This window comes from Schistocerca serialis, chromosome 9 (assembly GCF_023864345.2).
Source record: "Schistocerca serialis cubense isolate TAMUIC-IGC-003099 chromosome 9, iqSchSeri2.2, whole genome shotgun sequence".
Lineage (NCBI taxonomy): Eukaryota > Metazoa > Arthropoda > Insecta > Orthoptera > Acrididae > Schistocerca > Schistocerca serialis.
In genome coordinates, this window is record NC_064646.1 from 353,539,920 (window position 1) to 353,567,710 (window position 27,791).

The window sequence follows — 27,791 nt, forward strand, 5'->3', positions numbered from 1 at the left end:
CAACACCAGAGACAAACACAGCAACAGTTAGACGCAATGGAACAAAATCTTCACACCACGCTTGAACAAACACGTGAAGATTTAACTACTGAGTTACATAACATTGAATCGAAATGTCAAAAAGTCTGTAATGACGTAAAAACACAAATTTGTGAGCATTTTCAACCCATTTTTTCGTGGCATGAAAATGTATTACAGAATCATGAAGCAGCCATAAAAGAACTGCAAACCATTGTTCATGAAAATCACGACACCTTGCAAGCTAAAATTGGCTCAGTTGCATCTACTGATTCAGTTACACAACTTGCAAAAACTCAGGAAAACTAAAAGGACAAAGTAGATACTCTGAAACTTGGTTCAGAAAAACATACAGAGGAACTAATTTCACTATCGGCTAAAGTAGCCGAACTTTCAGATCAGTTCACTAACTTATCTACAAAGATAGATGATGATCTGAATGACACAACACCTGTAGCCTTCACTGACACTGAAGAGTATGTAGAAATTAGAAAATTCAAACAAAATCAAAATCAAATAAATACACAGTACAAAAGAGAAATCCGGGAGGTACAAGATCAGTTGGCACAAGTAATACAAAAATTTCATATTTCAGAGGACACTCGCGCTCCAACACGGGAAGAGGAACTTAGAAATACGGAACAGCCACAAAATAATAACACAGCGCATTTCGGAAATTATGAAAGAAATTGGCAATGTGCACCGAATTTTGAGATTGAACAGCCGACACGACGTAACAATGACCGACATGCGACTCGCCGACATGATGATTTTGACTATAAGCTGTTCATTACTACACGTAAATTCAAAACATTTAAGAATTCCGGCAACGACATTCATCCACAAGCGTGGCTCCATCAATTCTCTCACTGTTTTCCTCCCAACTGGTCATTGGAGCACAGGTTAGAATTTATGTGTGGCTATTTAGAGAATGAACCAGCTGTAAGAATGCGATCGGTCATTCACGATTGTCACAGTGAAGGAGAATTTTATCATGCCGTCCTCTCAGCATATTGGTCTCAAGCTACACAAGACCGAGTAAAACATGGCATCATAATGATGAAACGTTTCGAACAATCTGAATTTTCCAGTCTTGTGAAATATTTTGAATACATGTTGCATAAGAATCAGTATCTTTCAAACCCATACAGCCCCTCAGAACTCATCCGCATTTGCTTAATCAAATTGCCTGAACATTTACGACATATTATTTTAGCAGGACGTTGCAAAGAAGACATTGAGGCTTTTCAGGGACTGTTACAAGAACTGGAAATTGACACAGACAGTTGCGGGATGCGAAAACAGGAAAACAATCGTTACAGGTCACATCCGTCACAATTCCGTGACGACAGAAACAATAACTGGACACGACAGGTCTATTCTTACAACGCAAATCGTGACCAAAATAGACACCACCCGTACGACAACCGTTGGCAGAGTAGTAATAATTACAGGGGAAGATCACCTCTCCACGGTAGTGACTATCACAGAGACAATCAGAGAAACAGACAATATGGGAACCAAAATAATTATTATTACGGGAGACAGAATAACTTTAGACGCTACGGTCCAGCGCGCAGTTACGATTCAGGGAGAAATTCTCCACCACTTAACCGACAAGAAAGAAACTACAGGAACTACCGACATGACGACAGATGATGTGATCGTAACGACAGACCTGAATTGCATCAGAACTGGCGGGACTTAAACAGGGCAGGGCCCTCTCGTCACGGTGAATTTGTAGAAGTTAGGTCTCCAAATCCCAATAACGACGCACGCCAACAAAGAGACAATAGGCAATGACTCACACTGCTGGCAGCCACAAAACATACTTATGAAACTGGCGACGCAGCTGCTGTAGCTAGTAATTACGTAAAAATGGAAGACATTAGGGACATCTTACTCCAGGAACACGACGTAAAACATAACAACATTGCATTCCTGTGATTCACATTACAGTAAATGACGTAAAATTTACGGCAGTACTTGACTCTGGCAGTCCCATTTCAGTAATTAGTGAAACAGCTTTTAGCAAATGCAACAAATCGAACGATTGCCCCACACTTCCGTTACGTAAGATTAAATTACAAGGTGCAATCTTTGGAAAAAGTGTAGATGTACGCCAACAAACCAATTTAGAACTCTTTTGTCAAAGCCACAGCTTCTCTATGAACTTTCTCATTGTTCCATTATTGTCGACGGAAATTATATTGGGAGTAGACTTTTTGAATGAATACAAAGCAATCTTAAACTTTCACGATGCTGAAATAAGTTTAGAGAAAGAAGGTAAGTCAATAGCTTTGAAATTTGAAGATTGGCTCTCAAACCATGACGAGGAAATTAATCGGCTTTACCTTCTGTTAGACAACAGTTCGGAATTTTCTACGGAACTAGACACTAACTATCACTCTGCAAGTACTGACAGGGATGATATCGACGGCGCATTTGACACTAATAAGTTAATTCAGAATCAAATTCAAACAATTGAGAATTGTAATGACACTGATAGGCAGGACCTTTTTGAGATTTTACAAGCACATTCCACAGTTTTTACTCACAAAACAGGAACAATCAAGGGATTTCAATACCAATTTCGTGTTCGTGAGCATACTAAATTTTGTGTTAGACCATACGTAATTCCGGCGCATTATAGGGACCGTGTTAGAACAGAAATACAATCTATGCTTAATGAGGGCATTATTGAGCCTGCAGTAAGCTCATACAACAACCCATTACATGTTGTTGAGAAGAAAAATGGATCGATCAGGCTTGTTTTAGATTCGAGACAAATCAATACTATCATCATTCCTGAAACAGACAGGCCGCAGACGATGGAAGAACTTCTTCAAAATTTTAATGGTGTAAAAGTGTTGTCTTCCATTGATCTCAGATCCAGCTTTTATCAGATCGAACTTCATCCAGAATGTAGAAAATACACAGCTTTCCTTTGTTTCGGCGTTTGTTATCAGTTTCGGAAACTTCCTTTTGGTTTGAACATTTCTTCGGCAGCATTCATTCGTGGGTTAAATTCCATATTACCTGAGTTCTTAAAACGTCACATCACCTTATATGTGGACGACATTCTGATAGCAGAAGCTTCATGGGAACAACATAATCGCATCCTCTACAGTTTGTTACGTATTTTTGCAGAATCTGGAATTACAGTTAACTTGGAAAAGTCTGAATTCGGTAGGACAAAGGTGAAGTTTTTGGGACATATTATTTCTTCTGAAGGCATTCAGCCGGATCCTGAAAAGTTAGAAGCAATCAGAGCCATTCCAGTTCCATCCACAAAAAAACAAGTCCGCAGTTTTCTAGGTCTCGTAAATTTTTACCGTCGTTTTCTGAATATGCAAATTCTTGTTACACCAAAACTTTGTTCTCTCACTGGAAAAAATACTATTTGGAACTGGGACGAACAACCACAGTTGGAATTCAATTCTTTGAAAGAAGCGTTACTTCACGCGCCAATACTAGCTCATCCAGATCTGTCACAAGATTTCTGCCTTAGCACGGATTCTTCCAAAGTCGGTCTTGGTGCCCATTTATTTCAAGAAGCCATAGAAGATGACATTACTGTTCAGAAAACCATTGCTTTTGCTAGCCGAGTGCTAACAAAATCTGAAAAAAATTATTCCGTTACTGAATTAGAAGCTTTAGCTATCGTTTGGGCATTTAACAAATTCCGTTTCTTTCTTTCTGGTAAGCACGTAAAAGTATACAGTGATCATCGTGCATTACAATTTCTTATGTCTTCAAAATTAAATCATGACAGGTTAAAACGTTGGGCATTGTTTCTGCAAGAATTCCACTTTACAATAGTCTACATTCCCGGCAAGGAGAACATTGTTGCGGACGCGCTGTCACGCGCACCGGCTGGGCTTGAGAAAAGTAACACAGAAGGCAACCTCGAGAAAAATTTCAGTATTCTTTACATTCAGAAAGTCGCCTTTGAAAACTTCATCACCACATCTTTAAAGGACATTGCTCATGAACAAGATAAAGATCCGATTTGGAAAGACATCAAAAGTAAATGGCATGAAAAGACATACACTCAGATTCGGCATTATTACCTGGTTAGAAACAACATACTCTTCAAACGCTGCACTGTTGATGACAAGCTATGGGTACTTTGCATTCCAGACGGTTTTGTTAATAAGCTCATTTGGTACATTCATTTCAGCTATGCACATTTTGGCCCACGAAAATGTTATCATATTCTTCGAACGATTTGTTATTTTAACAATATGGAAAAGAGAATTCGAAGAGTCTTGTCTATTTGTAAACTTTGTGAAAAGGCGAAACCATCTACTATCTCCCATCGTGCTCCGCTGTTTCCTATCATTCCTTCTAAATTAAAAGAATTTGCTGCTGTTGACCTCTTGGGACCACTTGTCAGAACATCTAATGGATTTTCGTACGTTCTAGTCGCTGTTGAACTTACTTCAAAATTTGTTTCTTTCACACCGTTACGTAAAGCCACTGGACGGTCTGTATCCAACGCCTTTGTTAAAAATTTCTTACGTGAAGTTGGACACGTTAGTAAAGTCATTTCAGATAACGGACCGCAATTCAGATCTGCTGTTTGGTCACGCATGCTTCGCAACCATAAAATCAAACCTGTTTTTATTTCATTGTACTCACCACATTGTAACCCGTCTGAACGGATTATGAAAGAAATCAATAAGCTTTGCAGACTTTATTGTCACAGAAAGCATCAGCATTGGGACAGATATTTACACTTATTTCAAAATGTGCTGAATGAAATGCCTCATGATTCCACTGCTTTACCACCCACTCTTGTACTAAAGAATGAAGAACCACCGAACAGAATCAGAGAGCTTGTACCTTTACCGAATACACATAAACTTCGACACAAAGACGTAATTGATTTGGCTCTTGAAAATATAAAATCTGCAGCAGACAAAAGGAGAAAACTACACGGTAAAGCAAATGCAAAGAAACTGTATATTGGTCAGAAAGTTCTCATTAAAGCTCATTCATTGTCACATAAGAAGAAACACTTGAGTCACAAATTCTTTCTAGTTTACAATGGACCTTACAGAATCCGACGTATACCACATGATAATTGCGTTGAAGTTGAAACTCTGCGTACTAGGAAGAGTAAAGGTTTACACCACATTTCACATGTAAAACCGTTTATTGAAAGATAATCTGCTTTTTAACTTTGTCTTTGCCATAAAACGTTTCACTTCACGTTACTAGTATGCTTCAGAAACTGTTACCATGCAACAATGTTTGAAGTTAAATATCCAGTCAAGAACCAAGAGAACTTATTTAAACAGAAATTACGAATGCATTGTTATTGCGAACAGACGACACAGTGTAATTGTGTGTGTACATTCTTGCTTGTTAGTTGCACGATTAGAACATTTACCAGTACTGCTAATGAGATTTTAATGCAACATTTTGGTTTACTTGAAAATACATTTGGGATTTAAAGTACTTTTTGTGAGATTAAAGATGACTTAGTATTTGGTTTCTTTGACAGCTACACGGTTTATTGTTGCTTTTGCGGTGTATCTGTTTTATATCTGCACAGTTTTTCTGAATTCTTCTGGAAAGCAAAACATGTTTTATTAGTAACTTTTATGGTATAGCTACAAGGAGACAGCCTTTTCCATAGCACAATAATACGTTACAGCACAGTACTTTCATCATCACAACAATAAGCGTAATAACTAAGATATCTCTACGCAAAGCATTTCACTTTTGTTTATCATGAGGTAAGTACATTGGCTTCTGCAGAACTTAGCTTTCGGAGGAAAATAACTACGACACTTCCACAGAGATTATCTTACAACAAGATGCACATTTAGCGCTGCAGGACACGCATTTCAGTGATTAATTTTGTACTTAAAACATTTATTTTTAAAGACTTTTGAATTACAAAGAAAGTTTTCCGTGATACATTTCATTCCATTGCTGTAATCTGTAACACCTGAGGGTATAATTACATTAATCCTCAGGGGGGTACACGCCTACTTTGTGTACCATGTGTTTGGCAAGCACAAGGAGCCCTAGCTAATATGGTATTTGCTTATACAACTTTACACATCGGTACCATATTCCTCTAACACATAAATTACATAGCTATCTGATCATTTAACTGAGAAAGACAAATATTTATTTTACTACATCAGTGACAGATGTTTACGTAATTACACAGTTGGATAACTTCACACTTATGAAACTGTATTTTGTCTGTACTTTGTAAACTGTTCATATTTTTTCGGAATCATTGTGATACTATGAGAGCTTTGAATGATGCATTTGGTATGGGAGCATGATTTTAAACTACGTTTGAGGTAGATGACACTATTGAAATGAGCAGAGAATTTTTTTTAGGTTTTGAAATTATTGCAGAAAGCTACGACCTTTTTGAGATTTGACTGAGGTGTTATGATGTTATTTTTATGACGACGATGTGTATTATGCTGTTGAGGTATGTTTATGTCAAAGATGATGCTACCATATATGAGGAATGTGATTACGTGTTTATATGTATATGAATAATGAATAGAAGTTAGGGACTCTTGACTTGTGAAACAGGATGTTAGAAACCAAGAATCGTACTTTAAGAGTTATGAAATGTGTGTAAATGCGTGAATGTATCACAATGCCGGCGAAATTTTTTTTGGACACTGTTATATTCATAGGATTTTGTTTCTACACATTTGCAACGTAAATTCTCGACCTGTGAAATTTGTATATGAGACTGTTACAGTAGCAGAAACTGCTGTCGTAAATATTTCCGTAAGAAAGTTAAGTGACCACCTGCACGTAATGCGTCGTGGGCACGCAGCTGTGTCAGACGCCGGGAGAACAAGTCATTAGTGAGTGCCTCATCAGAAGCACAGGTAGAATAAAAGAAAGGGGAGGCCATTGTCCTCGCTATTGACATTTCCTTGTTGAAAGCATACTGTGGAGCTCGTAATTTATGATATTTACTAAAATGCCTAATGAAATGATTAGAAACATTTTACATCTATTGTCTTTGTAGTTAAGAGATTGCTCATTTTGTTTAATATCTGGTTTCCAGCTGTGTTGCAGCATTGGTTTTATAAAATAAACTTAAATGCATCTGCTAATGTGAACACTTTCTGTCAACAGATTTATTAAATAAGTATTTTCTGATCCACATTCTTCGAAAAAGGAGCTCTTGGAATGGAGAGAACAATAAGAAGGGACTAATAACAGGAACTGCATACATAATTTACTCTTCAAGTACTTGGTAACGTTTTTGGTAGAATAACTTCTTGTGGTGCACCACTTTAATTACTTAGACATTAAGATGTGATTATACATTTCCCTTATCTGCATTGTTATCTTTAGTGTACTATTTTTTCTACTTGAGCTATGTCATGTTTCGATATAAGCTGCTGTTTGCCAGGCATAGTGCTACTGAACTTTAATTTGTGTAACTCTGCTAAGCCAGATTTATTTTTTTGTTTGCTGCGCATTGCCTCATATTAGTTGTAATGTTGAATTGCTTGGTAATTTAGATTTACTGTAGCTTGCTTTGCGATTTTCCATTTTTTTTCATTGCTGTTTATATTAATTGTTTTATGTGCTGCTGCACTGCCTCGTCCCTTAGTTTAGCATCTGAGCTCAGTAGATTTAAGTTAGCTTAAGAGGGGGTAGACTATATAAGAAACTGACTATGGAGAATAGGTAAAGAATGCATTGCGAAGTTATATGAAAAAGATTTGGGCCCAAATGAGTATTGTACAATCAGAAATAATTATTTTGAAAGAAATATGAACAGAATACAGAAAGCAGGCTTAGATAGGACTTTTTGGGAATAATGATGAACAAAGGGAGATCTCCATGCAAAATACTGCAGTAAAACAAACCCTGTCCTTTCCTTTTGTATTATTTTGCTATGTGTGTATGTACCATTGTGTATTTGTCTTTTTCCTGTCTTTATGTGTTTAGCTAATAAGATTTATATTGTAGAATTTTTCAAATACTATGTTATTTTCTTCATAAAGGTGTTTAGACATTATTTATTCTGTTTTGTTTTAATGCTCATGTGTGAAATTGATGTTTCGAAAGTTATTCTGATCTTTTATGTATGTACTTATGTCATAATTCCACTGATGTATATGTTAGTTCGATTCTTTTGTAAAGCCTGTACTACAAATGTTATCTGTACTATTATCTTCTTTAATGATGTATTTTGTACCTTTGTAATTGTATTTTTATGTTGTAAATTTATAATTGTATAGACACCAGTTCTTCAAATTAAGTTACATTTCACTGCACACGTTTCTGTTGGTCATAGTATATGGACAATATGTGAGAAGTAGGGACTGATAGTGTTTGCACGTGTGTTAATAATTCAGCAAGGGACTGGATAACAGCATTGCTGGTTCTAAGGACATTTCAAACAAATTTTTTTGTGAATGGACAAGTGGTGGTTTATGGACTTGCTATATTCTCCACAAGACTCTTTGATGGTGATTGTGCAACTGCACAGTCACAACAGATGCCTGCTGGCCATCGCTACAAGGACTACAGTGGGTCTGCATCTATGATGACCCACCAATACCATTATTTCTACAAGGACTACAATGGGTCTACACCTTTGCTGACTCAGCAGTACCATTATTTCTACAAGGACTGCAGTGGGTCTGCGCCTCTGGTGGCCCACCAATACCGTAATCTCTACCAGGACCACAGTGGGTCTGCTCTGTGATGACCTACCTACCAATACTCTTCGAAATTTCGACTGACTCTGCTGTGGGTTTGCTCTGTTGTGGCCCATTACCTGTCTGCATGTCGAGAGTCAGCACTGTCTTTCCGTTGGAAGGACAACACTACTTCTTCAAGACTGCATGGAAATCCACTACTTCTGTGTGCATTTTCTTTTACTGCTCAGACTTTGAGAAAAACACTGCAATTTTACTGTGACGAATGATGAGGACTGTCTTTACGGACTGTGAGAAAATTTTAGCTTTTGACCAACATTGTATCAATAAGTGTGTGCATTTGATGTCTTTGTTATTGTAATTATGAAAAATTTTATCAAATCATTATAGGCCACTGCCCAAAATAATTTGTAAAATTTTTTGTGGGGAGCATTGGGGCTATGTAAGTAGGTTGTTTATGTTTTCTCTATGTAAGTAGGCTGTTTATGTTTTCTTATTGGCAACATTACGTAGCGCTCAATATGAAAATCACTGGCTGTGCTGTGTGCAGTCTGTGGCTAGTTTGCATTGTTGTCTGCCATTGTAGTGTTGGGCAGTGGCAGCTGGATGTGAATAGCGCGTAGCGTTGCGCAGTTGGAGATGAGCTGCCAGCAGTGGTGGATGTGGGGAGAGAGATGGCGGAGTTTTGAAATTTGTCATGAACTGCTATATTTATATATGATGATATCAAGGTAAATACATTGTTTGTTCTCTATTAATATCTTTCATTTGCTAACTATCCCTATCAGTAGTTAGTGCCTTCAGTAGTTTGAATCTTTTATTTAGCTGGCAGTAGTGGTGCTCGCTGTATTGCAGTAGCTTGAGTAGCGAAGATTTTTGTGAGGTAAGTGATTTGTGAAAGGTATAGTTTACTGTTAGTCAGGGCCCATTCTTTTGTGGGGATTATTGAAAGTCAGATTGCGTTGCGCTAACAAAATATTGTGTGTCAGGTTAAGGACAGTCATGTATAATTGTTCAAAGGGGAAGTTTCACAAATATACCGGTCATTTTTGAAACACCCTGTATGTGCTGTATTGTCTTATGGAGTTTCAGACGTATTTTCTTGAACCTGTTGTACATGTTGTCAGGGAATGCTTGACATAGCTGTATTAACATCTTCAACTTTTGTAGCCCTTTCTTCCTCAGTTACACGCAACTGAGGAAGAGAGGACTACAAAAGTTGAAGATAATTCAAATATACTTGTTGTGAAAATTCAGTAACATTCCATATGCGATATTTACGTTCGTATCTCGTATTGAAATATTACGTTGGCGCATAAGTTCGAAGCGTTTATCTATAAGTTTATTTAACAGAACAGATATACATAACAGGGACTTCAGTCATGGAATTTGTTCTCCTTCAGTATTTACAAAAGTCTGCCAACGCCGTGGTAACTTTGCGATGCTGCGACTGTAGAAACCACTTAACTATGAGGTGAAGAACTCGTCGAGCCATGTTCGGAGCGGAAAGGAAGATCATTGAAGGTTGTTCGATAGAGAGCGAAAAGGTCCTTGAAGGTTGTTCGATAGAGAGCGAAAAAGCCGAAAAACTGAGGGGGCAAGGTCAGGTGAGCAAGGTGAACGTGCAATGACTTCCCAATCCGACTCGAGTATACAGATTTTTGACAGGCTAGCAGGGCGTTATGGTGGAGTAGCATCACTTCATGTAATCCTCCTGGTCGTTGTTCTTGGATTGCGTCTGGAAGGATTCCCAGTTGTTGACAATAAATCTCAGCAGTGATGACTACACCTCGGAGAAGCAATTCGTAGTACACCAAACCGTCGCTGTTCCACCAGATGCGTAACATTATCTTACGTAGACTCCCGCAGATCTTTGTACGGGGAGTTGCTGCTTTGTTTGGGCTCAACCATTTCTTTCTTTTCCTTATGTTAGCACAAAGACAGCAATAACGATGCACGATAGGAATGGAAGGTGGTGTTCACGCGCTTGTTGATGACTAGCAAGTAGTAATGCACGGATGGGCACCCGCTAATACACTACTGGCCATTAAAATTGCTACACCACGAAGATGACGTGCTACAGACGCGAAATTTAACCGACAGGAAGAAGATCCTGTGATATGCAAATGATTAGCTTTTCAGAGCATTCACACAAGGTTGGCGCCGGTGGCTACACCTACAACGTGAAGACATGAGGAAAGTTTCCAACCGATTTATCATACACAAACAGAAGTTGACCGGCGTTGCCTGGTGAAACGTTGTTGTGATGCTTCGTGTAAGGAGGGGAAATGCGTACCATCACGTTTCCGACTTTGATAAAGGTCGGATTGTAGCCTATCGCGATTGCGATATCGTATCGCAACATTGCTGCTCGCGTTGGTCGAGATCCAATGACTGTTAGCAGAATATGTAATCGGTGGGTTCAGGAGGGTAATACGGAGCGCAGTGCTGGATCCCAACTGCCTCGTATCACAAGCAGTCGAGACGACAGGCATTTTATCCGCATGGCTGTAACGGATCGTACAGCCACGTCTCGATCCCTGAGTCAACAGATGGGGACGTTTGCAAGACAACAACCAACCATCTGCACGAACAGTTCGAAGACTTATGCAGCAGCTTGGACTATCTGTTCGGAGACCATGGCTGCGGTTATCATTGACGCTCCATCACAGACATGAGCGCCTGCAATTGTGTACTCAACGGCGAACCTGGGTGCCCGAATGGCAAAACGTCATTTTTTCGGATGAATCCAGGTTCTGTTTACAGCATCATGATGGTCGCATCCGTGTTTGGCGTCATCGCGGTGAACACACATTGGAAGCGTGTATTCGTCAACGCCATTCTAGCGTATCATCCGGCTTGATGGTATGGGGTGCCATTGGTTACACGTCACGGTCACCTCTTGTTCACATTGACGGCACTTTGAACAGTGGAAGTTACATTGTGTTACGACCCGTGGCTCTACCCTTCATCTGACTCAGTTCCCAGGCGTATCAAGGCCGTTATTATGACCAGAGATGGTTGTTTTGGGTACTGATTTCTCAGGATCTATGCATGCCAACTTCGTGAAAATGTAATCACATATCAGTTCTAGTATAATATATTTTTCCAATGAATTCCCGTTGATCATCTGCATTTCTTCTTGGTGTAGCAATTTTAATGGCCAGTAGTGTATTTGTGATTTGTCTTAGAGCATGCGGCACCCATACACCCGTTTTTTGTACCTTACTTATTGCATGAAAATGTCGTACGATGTTGGTTCTCGCAATTCACCATATTTGCCATCTCTCGAGTACACTGGTGTGCATCATTGTGAATTAACACATTTAAACGATCTTCATCAAACGCCGAAGGTCTTCCTGAACGTGAAGGGTCACTAATGTCAAAACGGACCTCCTTAAAACGAGAAAATCAGTTTCTTGCCGTGCTCTGTCCAATGGCATTATTCCCAAATGCGGCACAAATGTTTTTGGCTACCTGCACTGCTGCCACCCCTCTACTTAACTCAAAGAGACGAGTGTATCGGAAATTTTACGATTTCTCCAGCTGGCACTCCGTTTTCTAGCGTCTACAGATCCACTCACTATATTCAGATGACAAAATGACAATATGCAAACTCAAATAGCAGCAGTGAACTACAAATAAAAAATTAAAATTGATAAATAAACACATAGCAAGCGGAATACCGACATGCAAACACAAAAACGCTACGAACTAACCTAATAGGTTGTGATCCGTAACATCAGAAATTGAGTCCGCCTTGATGCAAAACACCTTGTTATTCGTTTATTTCTTTATTCCCCCAAACTAGTTTCGGCGACAAATATCACCATCATCAGTGGTTTTTTTAAAATCTAAAACATGCAGAAAATAGAATGGTTATACAAACACAGTAGCATATTATTACATTTTTACTATTCGTTTTTTGAAATATAGTTTTCTATGGATACTTTCATACTACCTAATTTATTATATGTTACAGCATGTTTTAAGCAATTATTGTCGCTGTTTGCAACATATTTTCTGTGCGCTTTTTTTCTGTTGCCAATTTTTACTCAGCGAACATCATGTCATCTGCAACGGTGTGAGCGGCTGTTAGTAAACAAAATACTAAAAGTGAACTTCGTATTTCAGCAAAATATACTTGGGGTTGTGTTAGTGTTCTGATGTGTACTGAGCTGTTACTTAGCTATTCGTTTACTCAAGTTCGTTGCAACAACACACTCTTTACTGCTCTGAGAGAATTGACCAAGGATACAGAACAGAAAGCACACACACGAAAAAGAACCACTTCACCATCACACAAGGAGACATAAATAATGAACAGAAGTCGTCGTAATTCGCGCTACATTTTTTCGCAGCCTTTCTCGCCACATGCGATACACCTCTCGCGACACACGCGAACAGCAAGATGACGTGATATTCTGGATCAAAAACGAAGTGCGAAAGTTTTGTTTTTCACTGTATAAAAGCAGCTACATACCATCCAACGAACGTGAGTACACGAATAGCTAAGTAACAGCTCAGTACACACCAAATAGCTGGATTCCACAACACTACCACAACCACAAGCATATATTGCTGACATACGAAGTCCACCTCTTAGCATTTTGTTTCCTAAGAGCCGCTCACACGGTTGCAGATGACATGATATTGGCTGAGTAAAAAACGGCAACAGAAAAAAAGCGCACAGAAAATATGTTGCAAACAGCGACAATAATTGCTTAAAACATGCTGTAACATACAATAAATAAGGTAGTATGAAAGTATCCCTAGAAAACTATATTTCAAAAAACGAATAGAAAAAATGTAATAATGCGCTACTGTGTTTGTATAACCATGCTATTTTCTGCATGTTTTAGATTAAAAAAAACCCGCTGATGATGGTGATATTTGTCACCAAAACAAGTTTGGGAGAACAAAGAAATAAACGAATAACAAGGTGTTTTGCATCAAGAATGACTCAATTTCTGATATTACTGTTTTTCTATGCAAACACGGACCAAGTGGAAGAGTTCCAAGATAAAAATATAGTTTGTGATCCTACTTCAGTTAGTATGGTGTGGTAGCTTTTTCAGGCTGTGGTAACATTCTTCTGCTGTGGTTTTTAAGAGAAGATCATATTTTTAGCTTATATATTATTACCATGACGTGATACCTGCCTACCAGACGGACACACTTACTAGACGAAACTAAATATGACGGCTATTTTCAGAACTGCTGCGGTAGTCAGATGTTCTCTACGCGATGATACAATACCGCTTTCTTAATGTGGTAGACACAGTTCATTTTCACTGCTTGCCGAAGTTTTTCGTCGCCGCCTTCTGTGAAGCGCGATACACATTTTCCGTGATCATTTAGCAATGCAGCAGAATGCGAAATGAGGTAGAAGGGAGCGAAGCGAACAAAGTGAACATCCATATTTAGCGTGATTACGGATGGCACAGAAATAATTGGCAATGCGTTGTATTTAGCATCTAATTACGAGCAATGCATAGCGCAGTGCTAATGGCCGGTTGCCATTAGGTCTGCGAATACGTGTACAACAGACTGCAGCCGGTCACATATGGTGCTGCGCCAGAGAATCATGACATAGTACCGCGTATAATGACGGTAATGACTTTTCCTTCGTCCAGGCTCTAGTTTTGAATAAACTCTGCGTTCTTGATACAATGTTACAAAAAAGAGGTGCGGTCATTAGAGATCAATACAACAGTATACTTGATGAACAATATCACGTGTATTCACATGTTTAGGAACAAATACATTCGAATATTGTTCAGATTACAGCTGCGGTATTCTAGGGCTTAATTCCGTTAATGAACATCTTCTGTACCAACCCACATCTGAGATTCCGTTACACAAACTGGGTAAACGAGGATAAGATACAAAGCGAATAATGATAGAGATAATATCGAAATGTGATATACGCGTTCAAATGAAACCCATTCATCTGTGCTGAGCAATAAACAAACTGGAATTTACAAACAGCGAGCAATTCGATGTAGATTGCGCTGGTCATTAGAGTTGTTTGTTTACATTTTTTGAAGTACGTGGTATATATCGCTGAAACACACACAGTGCTGAAATAGGTGAAGAAGTGTTAACGATATAAACGCTTAGATTGCTGCTTGAAACATCCATTACGCTCTCATTTTATTTGATTCGTGATTCCAAATACCGGCCGTATGTACTTGGTGCACATGAATGTAATAGACAAAGCTTTTAGACAGACTAGCAAATTGTTATTCAATCTGTATATTGAGTAAGCAGTAAAGGAAACAAAAGAAAAATTCGGAGTAGGTATTAAAATCCATGGAGAAGAAATAAAAACTTTAAGGTTCGCCGATGACATTGTAATTCTGTCAGAGACAGCAAAGGACTTGGAAGAGCAGTTGAACGGAATAGACAGTGTGTTGAAGGGAGGATATAAGATGAACATATTTAAATAATCAAAGCTTGACCACTTTCACGTTCTAAATAAAGTAACAAAAATATCCATTAGATAATAAACGTTAAATTCTCTTACTTTGAATGTCACGGCCAGTAGCCATGCACCAATGTCCTTTCTGATAAATAAATAAAGAACAAAAGTAACTATTATGCACTAAACTTTACAACAAATATTCTATTACCTACCGATTCAATATGGTGTCATGCTGTCATCGTTAAATTTGTTTTGTGTGGAGGAAATGATGATCTGATGCGTAACTGAAAATACTGATAATTTAAATTTACTATATCTTTTAAAATAATAAAGTTACAGAGTTGACATTTACAACGTTTGTCATTTTAATCATGCGTTTCTATATGAAATGTCGATCGTTAAGATCGACCAAAGCGTTCAGATTTTAGCATTCAGGTCTGTGTTACAAAACTTGTTAATTTCACTTTAAAGGTGTATCCTAAACTATTATAGATATGATCAATATTCAAGTTTAATTGCGACTATCATGAAAATTTAAGAAAGATGGTAGATTAAAATTACAGTGGCTTCATTCCCTAAATTACTACAGAATTAAATCGTTTTAATAAATGTTTTCCTTTATGGCCGATCTTAGGTCTGCCATATTTAACACTGCTACGTCTCCCTGGCTACAAACGGCTTCTACGGGGTTTCCTTATGACGTAAGTTCTTGTCTGTCTCACTCGCACACTACAGTGCTTTGGCCTCATTCAGCAAAATAGACGCCTGAGAATTTCCACATCTTGTGGCAAGTCTGTGCTCTTTGTGGAAACTGGAAATTTGTGGTAAGGTCTTATGGGACCAAACTGCTATCGGTTCCTAAGCTTACACGCTACTGAATCTAACTTACGCTAAGGACGACACACACACCCGTGCCCGAGGGAGGACTCGAACCCCCAACGGTGGGAGCCGCGCGGACCGTGTGACAAGACGCCATAGACCGCGCGGCTACCCCGTGAGGCTGCTCTTTGTGGCACACGATCCTGGACGACAGGGTTCGTTTTACAATTCCTGAAGGCTGACTCCTTCTGCCATAGATTTAAATGAGAGCGAAATGCTCGTTAACTCACATGAGTAAAGACCTGCTCACCTTGTCCAGACCCATATTGACTGTGTGTGTGTAATGTCCACTGATACATGTGTTTCAACCCTACATCACCGTACCAGAATCGGTGACTATTGGCATCTCATGGGAGCAACATTACTAACAACGGAAATGTTACAGCACACAGTCTGAACGATATTCCTACAAAGTTGAGTACGCATAAGTTAAAGAGTTTTCCGTCTACGCTGGCTCAAGTAGAGAATGTTTAATTATAATGACCCTGCATTACTTATGTTCCTGCGTCTTTGAAACCAGATAGTATCTTCTTGTGTCTCCATGCCTCCTCTGAGCATACGTTCTCTTTTGATTCATGAATAGTGTATTTGCTATTAACAGCTGAAATCTATTGTAGGCTTCAAGAAGTCTTTTTGCTCTCTCATTCTAAGTACGAAGCCTAAATTCTCCTGTAACCATGTTTTATGTCCCTTCCCATAGTATCCATCTATGATCATTAAATTCTCATCTCCATTTACATACTACATTACTCGCTCGATCCTCTCGTATTTTCCATCTCTCTCTTCGTCTTCTGCTTGAGACCTTGGGCTGTATACCTGAAATATTGCTGTTGGCGTAGATTTTCTGACGATTCTGATGATGAACAGTTCCATCACTAAATTATTCACAGTATCACACTCTTTACCCTACATTCCTATTCACCACAAACTCTACTCACATTATACCTTTTTATTTTGTTGTTGACGTCATCCCATATATGTCGAGAAATCCTTATCTTGTTTCCGTTTCACTTCACTATTGCTATACCTTGGCTGACTTGGCTGAGTCTTTACATTCCAGTTTTCAGATATTCTATCTTCCCTACCACATTAAAACTTCAGGAACTCCACTCCCCGACTCGTAGAATTATACCGATTCCGTGGTTTTCCAGTCTTTTTCTCCTGATAACCTCTCATCACCCCCGCCCCCCCCCCCCCCCTGAATGAGGGACTAATCCCGAATCCTTTGTCAAAGCATAGATCGTCATAACACTTTTTCAATTATTGGTGACATTTCTTATGAAGTCACATTTCGCGTTTTAGTGCAGTACTTTTTGTTGCGTTTTGCTTCATCAGGCCGCCCATTATTGACGACAGAAGTAAGTAAAAAAACCTTTATTCACTTATTAGAACAATGTACATAATTTCTGGAACGTAATTCAACCCTGACTCCAGATATAATTGCAGAATTTGTGCTCTGGTGTCAGATTTCATTTAATAATGGATTTTGTTAATGTTTGCAGTTGCTTACATAATCACATCATTCCACTTCTCTTGATAATGCTTTTCCTTGTGAGAAATGACCTGCCAGAACCATTCTCCTTGTTATTTACTAATGGCGCCTAGCTTATCCGGGAAGAAATCCATACGATCATTCAATAAATGTAGTTTACGTGGCATTTTACGTTCCATGCAGTGGTGTGATATCAGTAGTTCTTGTTCTTGCTCAACGGATATTGTCTATCCTGTCTGCTCTTCCTCTTGAGGCCTAGTACAGCAACAAACTGAAAAGGAATGTGATTCTTCAGTTTCTCCTGGCGTATTTCTTGCTCGAACAGTCCAGGGGTGTACTGCCAGTCCATAGTGTCCAAGGGGCACAATATTTCAGCGATCAGACATGTCGCCATCTTCAGGTGCGGCGACGAACTGAGCTCCTGAGGGCGGGCGGCCATCTTAAATCCCCTCCCCTCGCGAGGCGTCCCCTCCACGGTCCGCGCCCACACGTCAGCGGTTGGTGAGACGCTGGCGACGGTGTCTGGTTGATGAGTCCGTCCCTGGTACGAATTTCGATAGCCTAACGACGCTGTCCCAGTATTTAGATGTCTGTGCCAAGACCCTGGTATGTTGGTTGTCCATTTCGTGATTTTCGCACAAACTGTGCTCTGCGACCGCCAACTTGTTGGGGTACCCAAGTAGAGTGTGCCTCTGATGCTCTCGGCAACGATCTTCGATGGTGCACACTGCCTTCCCACGTTGTCACGGAATCTGTCATATGCCGACCTTCCGTAAACCGAGATCGTCTTTGACACTTCCAAATAATGCTCGCGTTTTATTTGGTGGGCAAAAGACAGTTCCTACTCGGTGTTTCCTCAATATTCGTCCTATTTTCACCGATAGTGCGCCAGTATACAGTATATAGGCAATGGCTATCTCTTTCTCCATGACTTCTTCCGTCTCCACACGCTGTACTGTAGAGGTGGGGCGGAGAGCGCGTCTGATCTGCCATTTTTCGGAATACAGTGCTGAGGTGTTCCAGTTCTTGGGACAGACTCTGTGCATCAGAGATGGTGCGCGCCTGTGCACCAGTGTTTTTTAGCATCCCATTCCTCTACGCAGGGTGGTGGCAGCTTTCCGCTTGCAAATATAGGTCGGTGTGCGTTTTCTTCCTGTATACCCTTTGGCACAGGGTGCCATCCGCTTTCTTTTGACCATGACGTCCAGGAATGATAATCTTCCTTCTGCTTCGGTCTCCAAAGTGAATTTGATGCTTGGATGTATGGAGTTCAGGTGTGTAAGGAAGTCTAGGAGCTTGTACCTTCCAAGGCGCCAGATCACGAACGTGCCATCCACATAACGTAGAAACAAATAGTTTTCCATTTGGATGACGCCAAAGCTTCCTCCTCGAAGTAGTCCATATAGAAATTCGCGACCACAGGCGAGAGTGGGCTCCCCATTTCGACTCCTTCTGTTTGTTCATAGTATTGTCCATTAAAGAGAAAATACGTGGAAGTCAGAACGTGCTTGAAAAGGTTGGTCGTCTTCTCGTCAAAGTTCTGTGCAATAAGCTCAACTGACTCTCGAAGAGGCACCCTGGTGAATAATGAAACAACGTCAAAACTCACCAGGATATCTGAGTCTTTCAGCTAGAAGTTGTCGAGACGTTTTACGAAATCCACAGAATTTCGGACGTGATGAGGGTAATTACCCACATAAGGGCTTAGTAATTCTGCCAGGTATTTGACCGGCAAATATATAGGTGCCCTAATGTTGCTGACAATAGGGCGTAATGGCACCCTTTCTTTGTGGACTTTAGGGAGTCCATAAAGTCTTGGCGCTACAGGTCCTTGAGGTGTCTATTTCTTGGCGACACCCTCTGTTAAATTTGTGTCCTTGAGAAGAGCTCTAGTCTTGTTCTCCACCTTCTTTGTGGGGTCAGCGTTGATCTTCCTGTAAGATTCATTTAGCAGGCTCTGCTTCTCAATGTAGTCCTTATGGGCACCGTGGGCTACTTAAACCTAACTAACCTAAGGAAATCACACACATCCTTGCCCGAGGCAGGATTAGAACCTGCGATCGTAGCGGTCGCGCGGTTTCAGACTGTAGCGAAAAGAGCCGCTCGGCCACCCCGGCCGGCCCGGATGGTCATCTAGATCTGGCAGCCTGTTGAAACAGCCACAATAATTTTCTATCGTACTTGTAGCCAACTCAGCCAACTTTCAGTTTACTGGACGATATTTCGAGAGAGTATGTTCCGACAAGAGTCCCGCTATCATTTCAAAAAATTATAACTTGGAAACTATTAGAGGTAGAGCATCGTGGTTTGTTGTATAATGTTCGAGAGCTCTCAAAGTTTGTCGCTTTGTGCTCTACTACATAAAACTGATGACAGATCAGGAGAAGATGTAATGTATCATCTGGTATGAAGAATCCAAATCTGTGGCAACGGTACGGTGGAATTGCCGAATGGTAGGAAGTCTCCGGTAAAATCAAGCATTATGAAGTAGTTCAAAAAAGTTTAGAGAGACTGGCAGATCATCACGGGAAATGTTTACCTGTGCATGCTCGATCAGCCAGTTCCTGGTACTACAGGAACGAAAAGTCGCACACGTCCATCATCTTCCAGCATGATGGTGCTTCCCCACAATGGATTTTTAGCGTTCACGATTAGCTGAATCACACATTTCTTGAGAGACGGATGACCCGTGATAGGTACATTGCTAGGTCTCCGAAATCTACCGATGTCATGGCATTATTCTTTTTGCAGGGTTACGTCAAGGATTGCGTGTACACAACACCAGTCAATGACATTACTACCCATCATGCACGAATGAACGGAGCACTCAGAATTGGGAGAACTCGAATCTCGAATATCTCCTTTATGTTCTATGAATAACGAATGGGGACGCACTGAAGTTCTGGCATAACAGGGGGGGGGGGGGGGGGGGGGACCCTCGGATAGCTGCTAAACGTATTACAACAAAGCACTACGCTCTGTCTCTAATACTTTTCATTTCCTGAAATGACAGCAGGACTTTATGGGCACCCTACATTACTCCGTCCCGCACAGGATTCGTGAAGTGATCAACACGAGAAAACCAGAGAAATTACGACTCATACGGAAATTAACCGACTGTCTTTCTTCCCACGCCATTCGTGAATGGACCGGGGAATCGGGGCAAATGCCGGAAGTATCCTCTGCCACACACAGTACGGTACCATGTGGAATATGCTCGTAAACGTTAAACACAGTTCATACTGAGGCAATACAAAAGATGATATGATACGTGATGCGACTTTCTGTACAACGTAGAAACAACCCGCCTCAGAGAAGCACATAGAAACATAGCTGAAGGCGACTCAACTGCTTCATATTGGGATGCCTGCGGTACAACACCAACACGTATCTCTGTTGTATCACCCGTCGCACCGCGGGAGTGCTGTTTGCCCCACGCGTCTTGTGTCGTACAATACACGGCGAGGAAAATTCCAGGTCATTCTACGTGGCTCAATAAAAACAGTTCTATGATGTATATATACAAACGGAAGCGACGAATGAAAATTTGTACAAAGGCTGGGACTCGAACTCAGCTCTCCTGTTCACTTTGCAGATGCGCCAACCACTACGCCACGCCACAGCATTGCAGAAGCTCTCCAGCTACATTGGAATAGCAACTAAGCATCAAACGAAACTGGATATCCTGCCTGAAAACCAGGCGTAGATGCTTATACATGACTCCTGAGACCTTTTCAAGTCGCAATCATCTATGATGTATATATCCAGACTGAAACGACGAATGAAAATATGTACGAAAGTACATCTCCTCAGTAGGCAGATGTGCTTACCAGCACCTCACCCTGGCACAGTTCCTTTGCATAACTGCTCAAATTGTTTTACGTAGATGAAGCACGGCTACATATATCTCCGTACTAAGTTTGTCAGCGAAAGTTACACTTTTCGCGTAAAAAATTAAAAACCACTCTTTCGGTTTTCTCTTGCGTTCTCTGCTGTGCAGTTTTTCACATTCGATTTCGAGGAAACTATTTGATAAAAAAATTGTTTTTCGAATCTTATAGTCCGACATCAAAGCCTGACTGATAATGAACTGGTTTTCTTTTCGTTTGTGCTCACACTAGCTAACAAAAACGGCATGCCCGGATGTTCATTTAACAGTTTTCTATTAGAAACGAAAACATAAAAATTAACTGTTTTTGTAAACATCGAAAGAATTTCATTTCCATGTATTCGTGAAAATCTCCTTGAGACCATGAAAAAGTCATACAAAGATATATGCGTAATGTACAAATGTGAAGTACAGTATCCAGGGCAGTTTCTGTACGCTAGGCGCAGTTGCTTCGTGAGTCTACAACGCGATAAGGTAAACATTTCTACGGTAACGCTTGCCTTTGCAGTTGAAAGCTGCCAAAACTGCTACCAGGTGTCGGGAATGTCCTTAAGATGTTTCCACTGTAGGAGTGTCTTAATGTTAAAGAATAAATGTACTTGTATTTAAACTTGATGCATGATGCGGAATCTTTTCACCCATCTCAGTGAACTATGTGTCGTACAATGGTATATTTATGTATATTCAGCGACATAAATGGATGCTGTCTGAGCAATACGTTGCGAACAGAATTAGTAGCATAGAACTAATACATTTAAACATCATGCACCATGCAGCAGTTTTCAACCACCTAAGTGTTTATGTCATATGACCTGAACTACAATATTTGTACGTGCCTTTAGCGATATATGTGGATACAGCCTGCAAAATTTATTGCGAATAACGTAAGTAGCACATAAGTAATAAATTTAACGTCATGAATGTTTTTCAGGCAGCTCATTGTTTATGACATCATATCCCCTGAATTATTATAAATAGTCCGCCTCCACAGCGTGGCGGTAGCGTTACCGCCTATCACGAAGGGGCCCGGGTTCGATTCCCGGGGGCGACTGGGTGTTGTGTGTCCTTCATCATCATTGACTCGCAAGTCGCCGATGTGGCGTCACCTCAAAAGGACATGCAATACGGCGGCCGAACTCCACCGAATGGGGGCCTCCCGGCCAACAATACCATAGATAGGTGGTTCTTACCAACACAGCTATTGTCCCCTGACAGTAATGAAAATGTCGACCAGTGATTTAGAAGTTGATTTGGAACATACAAAAAATGTTCAATTGCGTGTGAATTCCTTAGTGACAAATCTTCTGACGTTATCGGTCCCTAGACTTACACACTATTTAAACTAACTTATCCTAAGAACAACACACACACCCATGCCCGAGGGAGGACTCGAACCTCCGGCGGGAGGGACCGCGCAATCCGTGACACGGCGCTTCAAACCGTGTGGCTAGTCCGCGCGACCGGAACATACACACATACAAACATTTTGTAATGATAACGGAGTATTGTCATACTCCGCAAACAAGTATCAGCTGGACATATTTTGAAAAGTTTGCGTCGGAAAATATAGTCGCTGGTCAGTTTAAGTTTGGAAGGTTTTACGCTATAGGTTGCTGCATACGAAATATTCCTTTTAACGGTGGAAGCGGAGCGATTCCTCTTTCCATTCTCTAGAAAATGCATGATATATGTGGGAGGTCATTCGTGACGAGACTGTTGTGAGTTACGCGGCCCACGCGATGTTATTGCTACCTGCTGTGTGGAGTGCAGAGCTGCCTTCTGTTCCTTTCTTCCTTATAGTGCTGATACGATCCAAAGACGGGAATGAAAAACTTATTGAAATGGAAAGACAGTGTGAATCATCAGCTGATGACACTGACTACGTTCTTCTTCAGTCTATGCACCATGGCTTCAGGAACCTTTTTGGGGATCGTAAAAGAGTTCTGAAAGCTACATTCCTGTTACTTCTGAATGAGCAGCTGGACGAAGCTGAGAAGGACACGTCGCAATGTTCCTTGTCATTACTGGCTCCCTCCATTTCTTCAGACACATTGTCTATCCCTACGCAGAGTTCACCATCCGCTGCTATAGCATCGATTGTGACTGATCACACTTCAAATCCAGCAATTTTTCTTCTGAATTCTCTTCAATTTGAATCATATACTGCTTTTGCGAAAATAAATAGTTGAAGAAACAGTAACGTATGTTTATTAATTTGTAACCATTATTTATGCATGAACCACATTGAATGAAGTACCGTACCAGGTGCAAAACATAAACATTTCTTGGTGGCATTTCTTCGCCATTCGCAGACTTTAAACAACTTACATTACTGTTATCGGTAGCATCTCTGTAGGAGAAATAGAGTGTCGAAAATTTGCGTCTAGATCTGACTGAGTAGCTGAGTCTAGTTGCTCCAAAAAGCGGAAACTGTATGAACAAGTGTTTAGAGGCATCACGAGAAATCTGAGCATTGCACGGTTTCAACCAGTACTTCCTTAGAGCTTCATAGAAAATTTAACTTTTCTTCAACTTTGTCGATTTCAGCCAAATTTTAAAATACTGTCCCCCATGTAAATATGTAACAATGCCAATTTTTGGAAGTGAAGAACTTCATTGGCTTTTGAGTTATGAATTTTTAATTGTATTCTTGAAGACCAATTTTTTGCAGTCACACTTCAGTTTTCGTGTTGCAGGTGTTTTAGGTACATAGTTCAACAGTTCTATTCGTTCAATTGATGAGAAATGTTATTGATTTACTTTCAGTATTTTTTTCAAATTTCAGACTTAAATTTGCTTTAATTATAGATATGTCAATGTGTTAATAAAATAGAAACACTATATTTTCTGTAATATTAATGCATAGAAAAATGCAAATATCTCAAGACTACTTTCCGGAAAAAATTCATTGAGGTTAATATTTATGACAAACAAGTTGGCTACAAACAATTCTGCCAGAGGAACATCTGCAACTCTGCATTATAGCAGAGGTTGAAAATACCGCTTAAGTTGTAAGATGTTTTAAATAAAAAGTGCCTTACAGCTGAAGCGACATTTTCAGCTTCTGCGAAAAAGTTGGCGTTGAACATGGAAAAACAAATTTATGGGAAAATGGATTTCAAGTTTTTATAAAAAAATAAATGCTAGTACAAGACACATACCCATTAAAATGCACCAGTACCATACATTTTCTCTTCCTGCTCCTGTAAAGCTTCTTCTTCTTGTAATTTCAAAACCGGGGTACCGCTTTTCTTGAAATTTTCCTTCTTTCTGGCAGCTTCTTATGGACTGCTTCGTTGATCTCTACAGAAGCAGATCTTCTGCTGGGAGGATAATAAAGAAGTGCTGGGATTGCTGCTCTCTTCAGACGTCCCAAACGCAACTGTGAAAAAACATCTATAACACCCAACCCTGTCTTCTTTTTAGACACAATTTCTTTGGTACACCTGAATCAAGCGACACTTTCATTTTCATTTTGTGTCTTGCCATCAGTGCATCTTGACAATAGTGCATGAGATGCAAGTCTCTGATAGACAAGTACTGTCTTGACCACAGCATCTATACTAGGAGGAGTATGAATATTTTCTCTATGAGGCCCTTGTACGTCATCCAATACTTGTAATTTGTATTCAGCCAAATCCTTTTGAGGTTTAAGAATAAACACTCCAGAGATGTGAAACAGCCACTAAATGTTCTTGAAAAAAAAAAAAGGAATTTTTAGGATGGAGTCTTACCTTAAAGTTAACATAAGTCACAAGAACGCAGTCTCCAGAAGAGATAATGATCGCTACTGAGACTGAAACAGAAATATGATTCGTACTGTCGTGTTGCTTTTCGCATGACGAGTCGCAACACCTGTCATGTCACATATTGTATCGTCCTAGAGGAAACACGAGTGTAGCACCGTTAAGCGTCGCGTATCGCCACCTTTATTGCACCGTGTTCTATTGCATATCGTATCATTTCAGTACGAACCGCTCCATGGATGTACGAGGTGCTTTCTATAAGTAGTGCAACACTTTGTTTTCTGGAAGGATGGTGGTTTTATTCAGGATTCCAGTACACCATATTATTCCCCACTCTTTTGGCCACAAAATCCTATTTTTCAACATGATCTCCGCTCAGTGCGACGGCATTACGTCACCTTACTTTGAAGCCGTGTATGCCCGCATGGTGCCACTCTATTGGTCAACGTCGGACCCTACGTCTTACTGCATTAATAACCTCCTCAACATTCACCTACTGCTTCCCGCGGAGTGCAGCCTTCACTGGACCAACAGGGGGCGAGGAACCCAGCGGGAATACCCCTTGAAGTACCCCAACTGGTGGACGCGTGTATGAGCACTATGAAGCGGCGAGGTGTTTGATTGTGATCCATCGATCATCTCGAATGAGAGTGTCCCCATGTTTCAAGGCTGACAGCTGTGTGCGGCCGGCCGGCAAGCTGGAGATCGGACAGATTTGCACGACCTATTTGCTATGATGACAAAACCACCCGCCCAACGACTCACTGTGCTTTTGTTCACTGCCAGGTCTCCGAAACATTCTTCAGCCGCCTATGAATATCTATGACGCTTTGGTTTTCAGTCAAAAGAAACTCAGTGACTGCTCTCTGACTGTAATGCACTTCCGTTATAGAAGTCATTTTGAAGACTAGGTAAGGGTCGCCACTTATTGGAACTACATGAAACTATAGGAACAAAAGCGGGAAAATTCCACGATGTCTCTCAAGAAATTTCGCATTTTTTAAACCGGAATTCACCGAGAAAAAATGGCTCTGAGCACTATGGGACTTAACATCTGAGGCCATCAGTCCCCTAGAACTTAGAACTACTTTAACTAACCTAAGGACATCACACACATCCATGCCCGAGGCAGGACTCGAACCTGCAACCGTAGCGGTTTCGCGGTTCCAGACTGAAGCGCCTAGAACCGCTCGGCCACACCGGCCGCCTCACCGAGAAAAAATGCGATGCAATCCTTATTGTATATGTAGATGAAGATGTTATTTTTAATTCTAGATCTGGGCAACACGAGACGCTCAGAGGGAAGAAGACTACCCAGCAAAGGCCTACGGGCCACAGCGGCTGCACGCGTTTCCGCCTCTCGCTGGCGGCGTCCTCAGACACCGCATGTTGTCTCCACAAGGCCCGCAACACGCACTCGCAACTCGCGAGCAGACTTATCGATCTGCCGGAGTCTGCTGCTGCTGCTGCTAGCGGGATCCGTGCCGCTCGCTTTCTGCGCCAACAATCAGTCGCTATTTGTTTGTGCCGCCTGGGCCGCAGCAGCAGCGCACTGCCTCCTCTGCTGGCTGTTAGTTTTGTGACCTCCCGGGGGCGGGTGTGGGTGGGCGGGGGTGGAAGCAGAGCGCAAGGCGGCGCGGCGGCTCAAACGGCGCCCCTCCCGCCCCCGCCCCGGGATAAAAGGCGCCGCCAGCAGCCCGCCTCCCTCCGTCCCCGGGGGCAGCAGTAATCGAATGGAAATTTCCAATTTGTTCGACACTGTTTGGCGGGGGAGATAAAGTTTTCCTTTAGGAGGCGCATGCCCTGTGCCCCGGCCCACTTGCTTCGACGCTCCCCCCGAGCAACCGCTCTGCTCCGCACTCGCGGTGGAGCGTTTCTTTTTTTAAGTGGTTTTTCGCAGACACCGCCAGAGGTAGGCGAAACAAATATCTGTAAATGAATGCAGAAAATTGAGCAGGAAAATTTTGCGTTAAATATGGCGTTAAGACATGGTTACAACTTATACCCACTGTTGTTAAACATCCACGTTGGAAGCGTTGAAAGAAAACGGCGGTGAAGCGAAAAGTAGCAAGACTTCGTCCCATTAAACCTAAACTCACAGTTCTGCATCTACATCAGCATCTACATATACATACATATTTTGCATACCACTGTGAAGAGGGTGCTTCCATTTGCTTTACTTACTACGGCTTCTTCCCATTCCTTTCAACTATGGAGTGGGGGAAGAGTTATTTCTTGATTACTCCTGGGCGTGGGCTGATTATTCCAATGGTTGCCAACCTATCTTGGGCCTTCACCCCTGAGTGCAATTAGACATTAGCAAGTACCCCCACCGCCGTCCCTCCGTTGCCTCCCCCCCCCCTCTCTCTCTCCCACATTATCACTAACCTTAGCACCTAACTAAACTGTAGAATGACAGACTTTTCTTAGAACACGTTTATTTTTAAAATGATGTAAGGAGAATGATATTTAGTGTGTGTGTGTGCGTGTGTGTGTGTGTGTGTGTGTGTGTGTGTGTGTGCGTGTGTGTGTGTATGAGTTAGAACGAATAACGAAAGAATTCGTGCTTCATCCCAAGTGCTACCCATAACTGACCATCCACAGTGAAGGTAGACGCTTGTTACAAAACATACTTCCCCTGCATTACTCCTCTCCTTTGGGACAC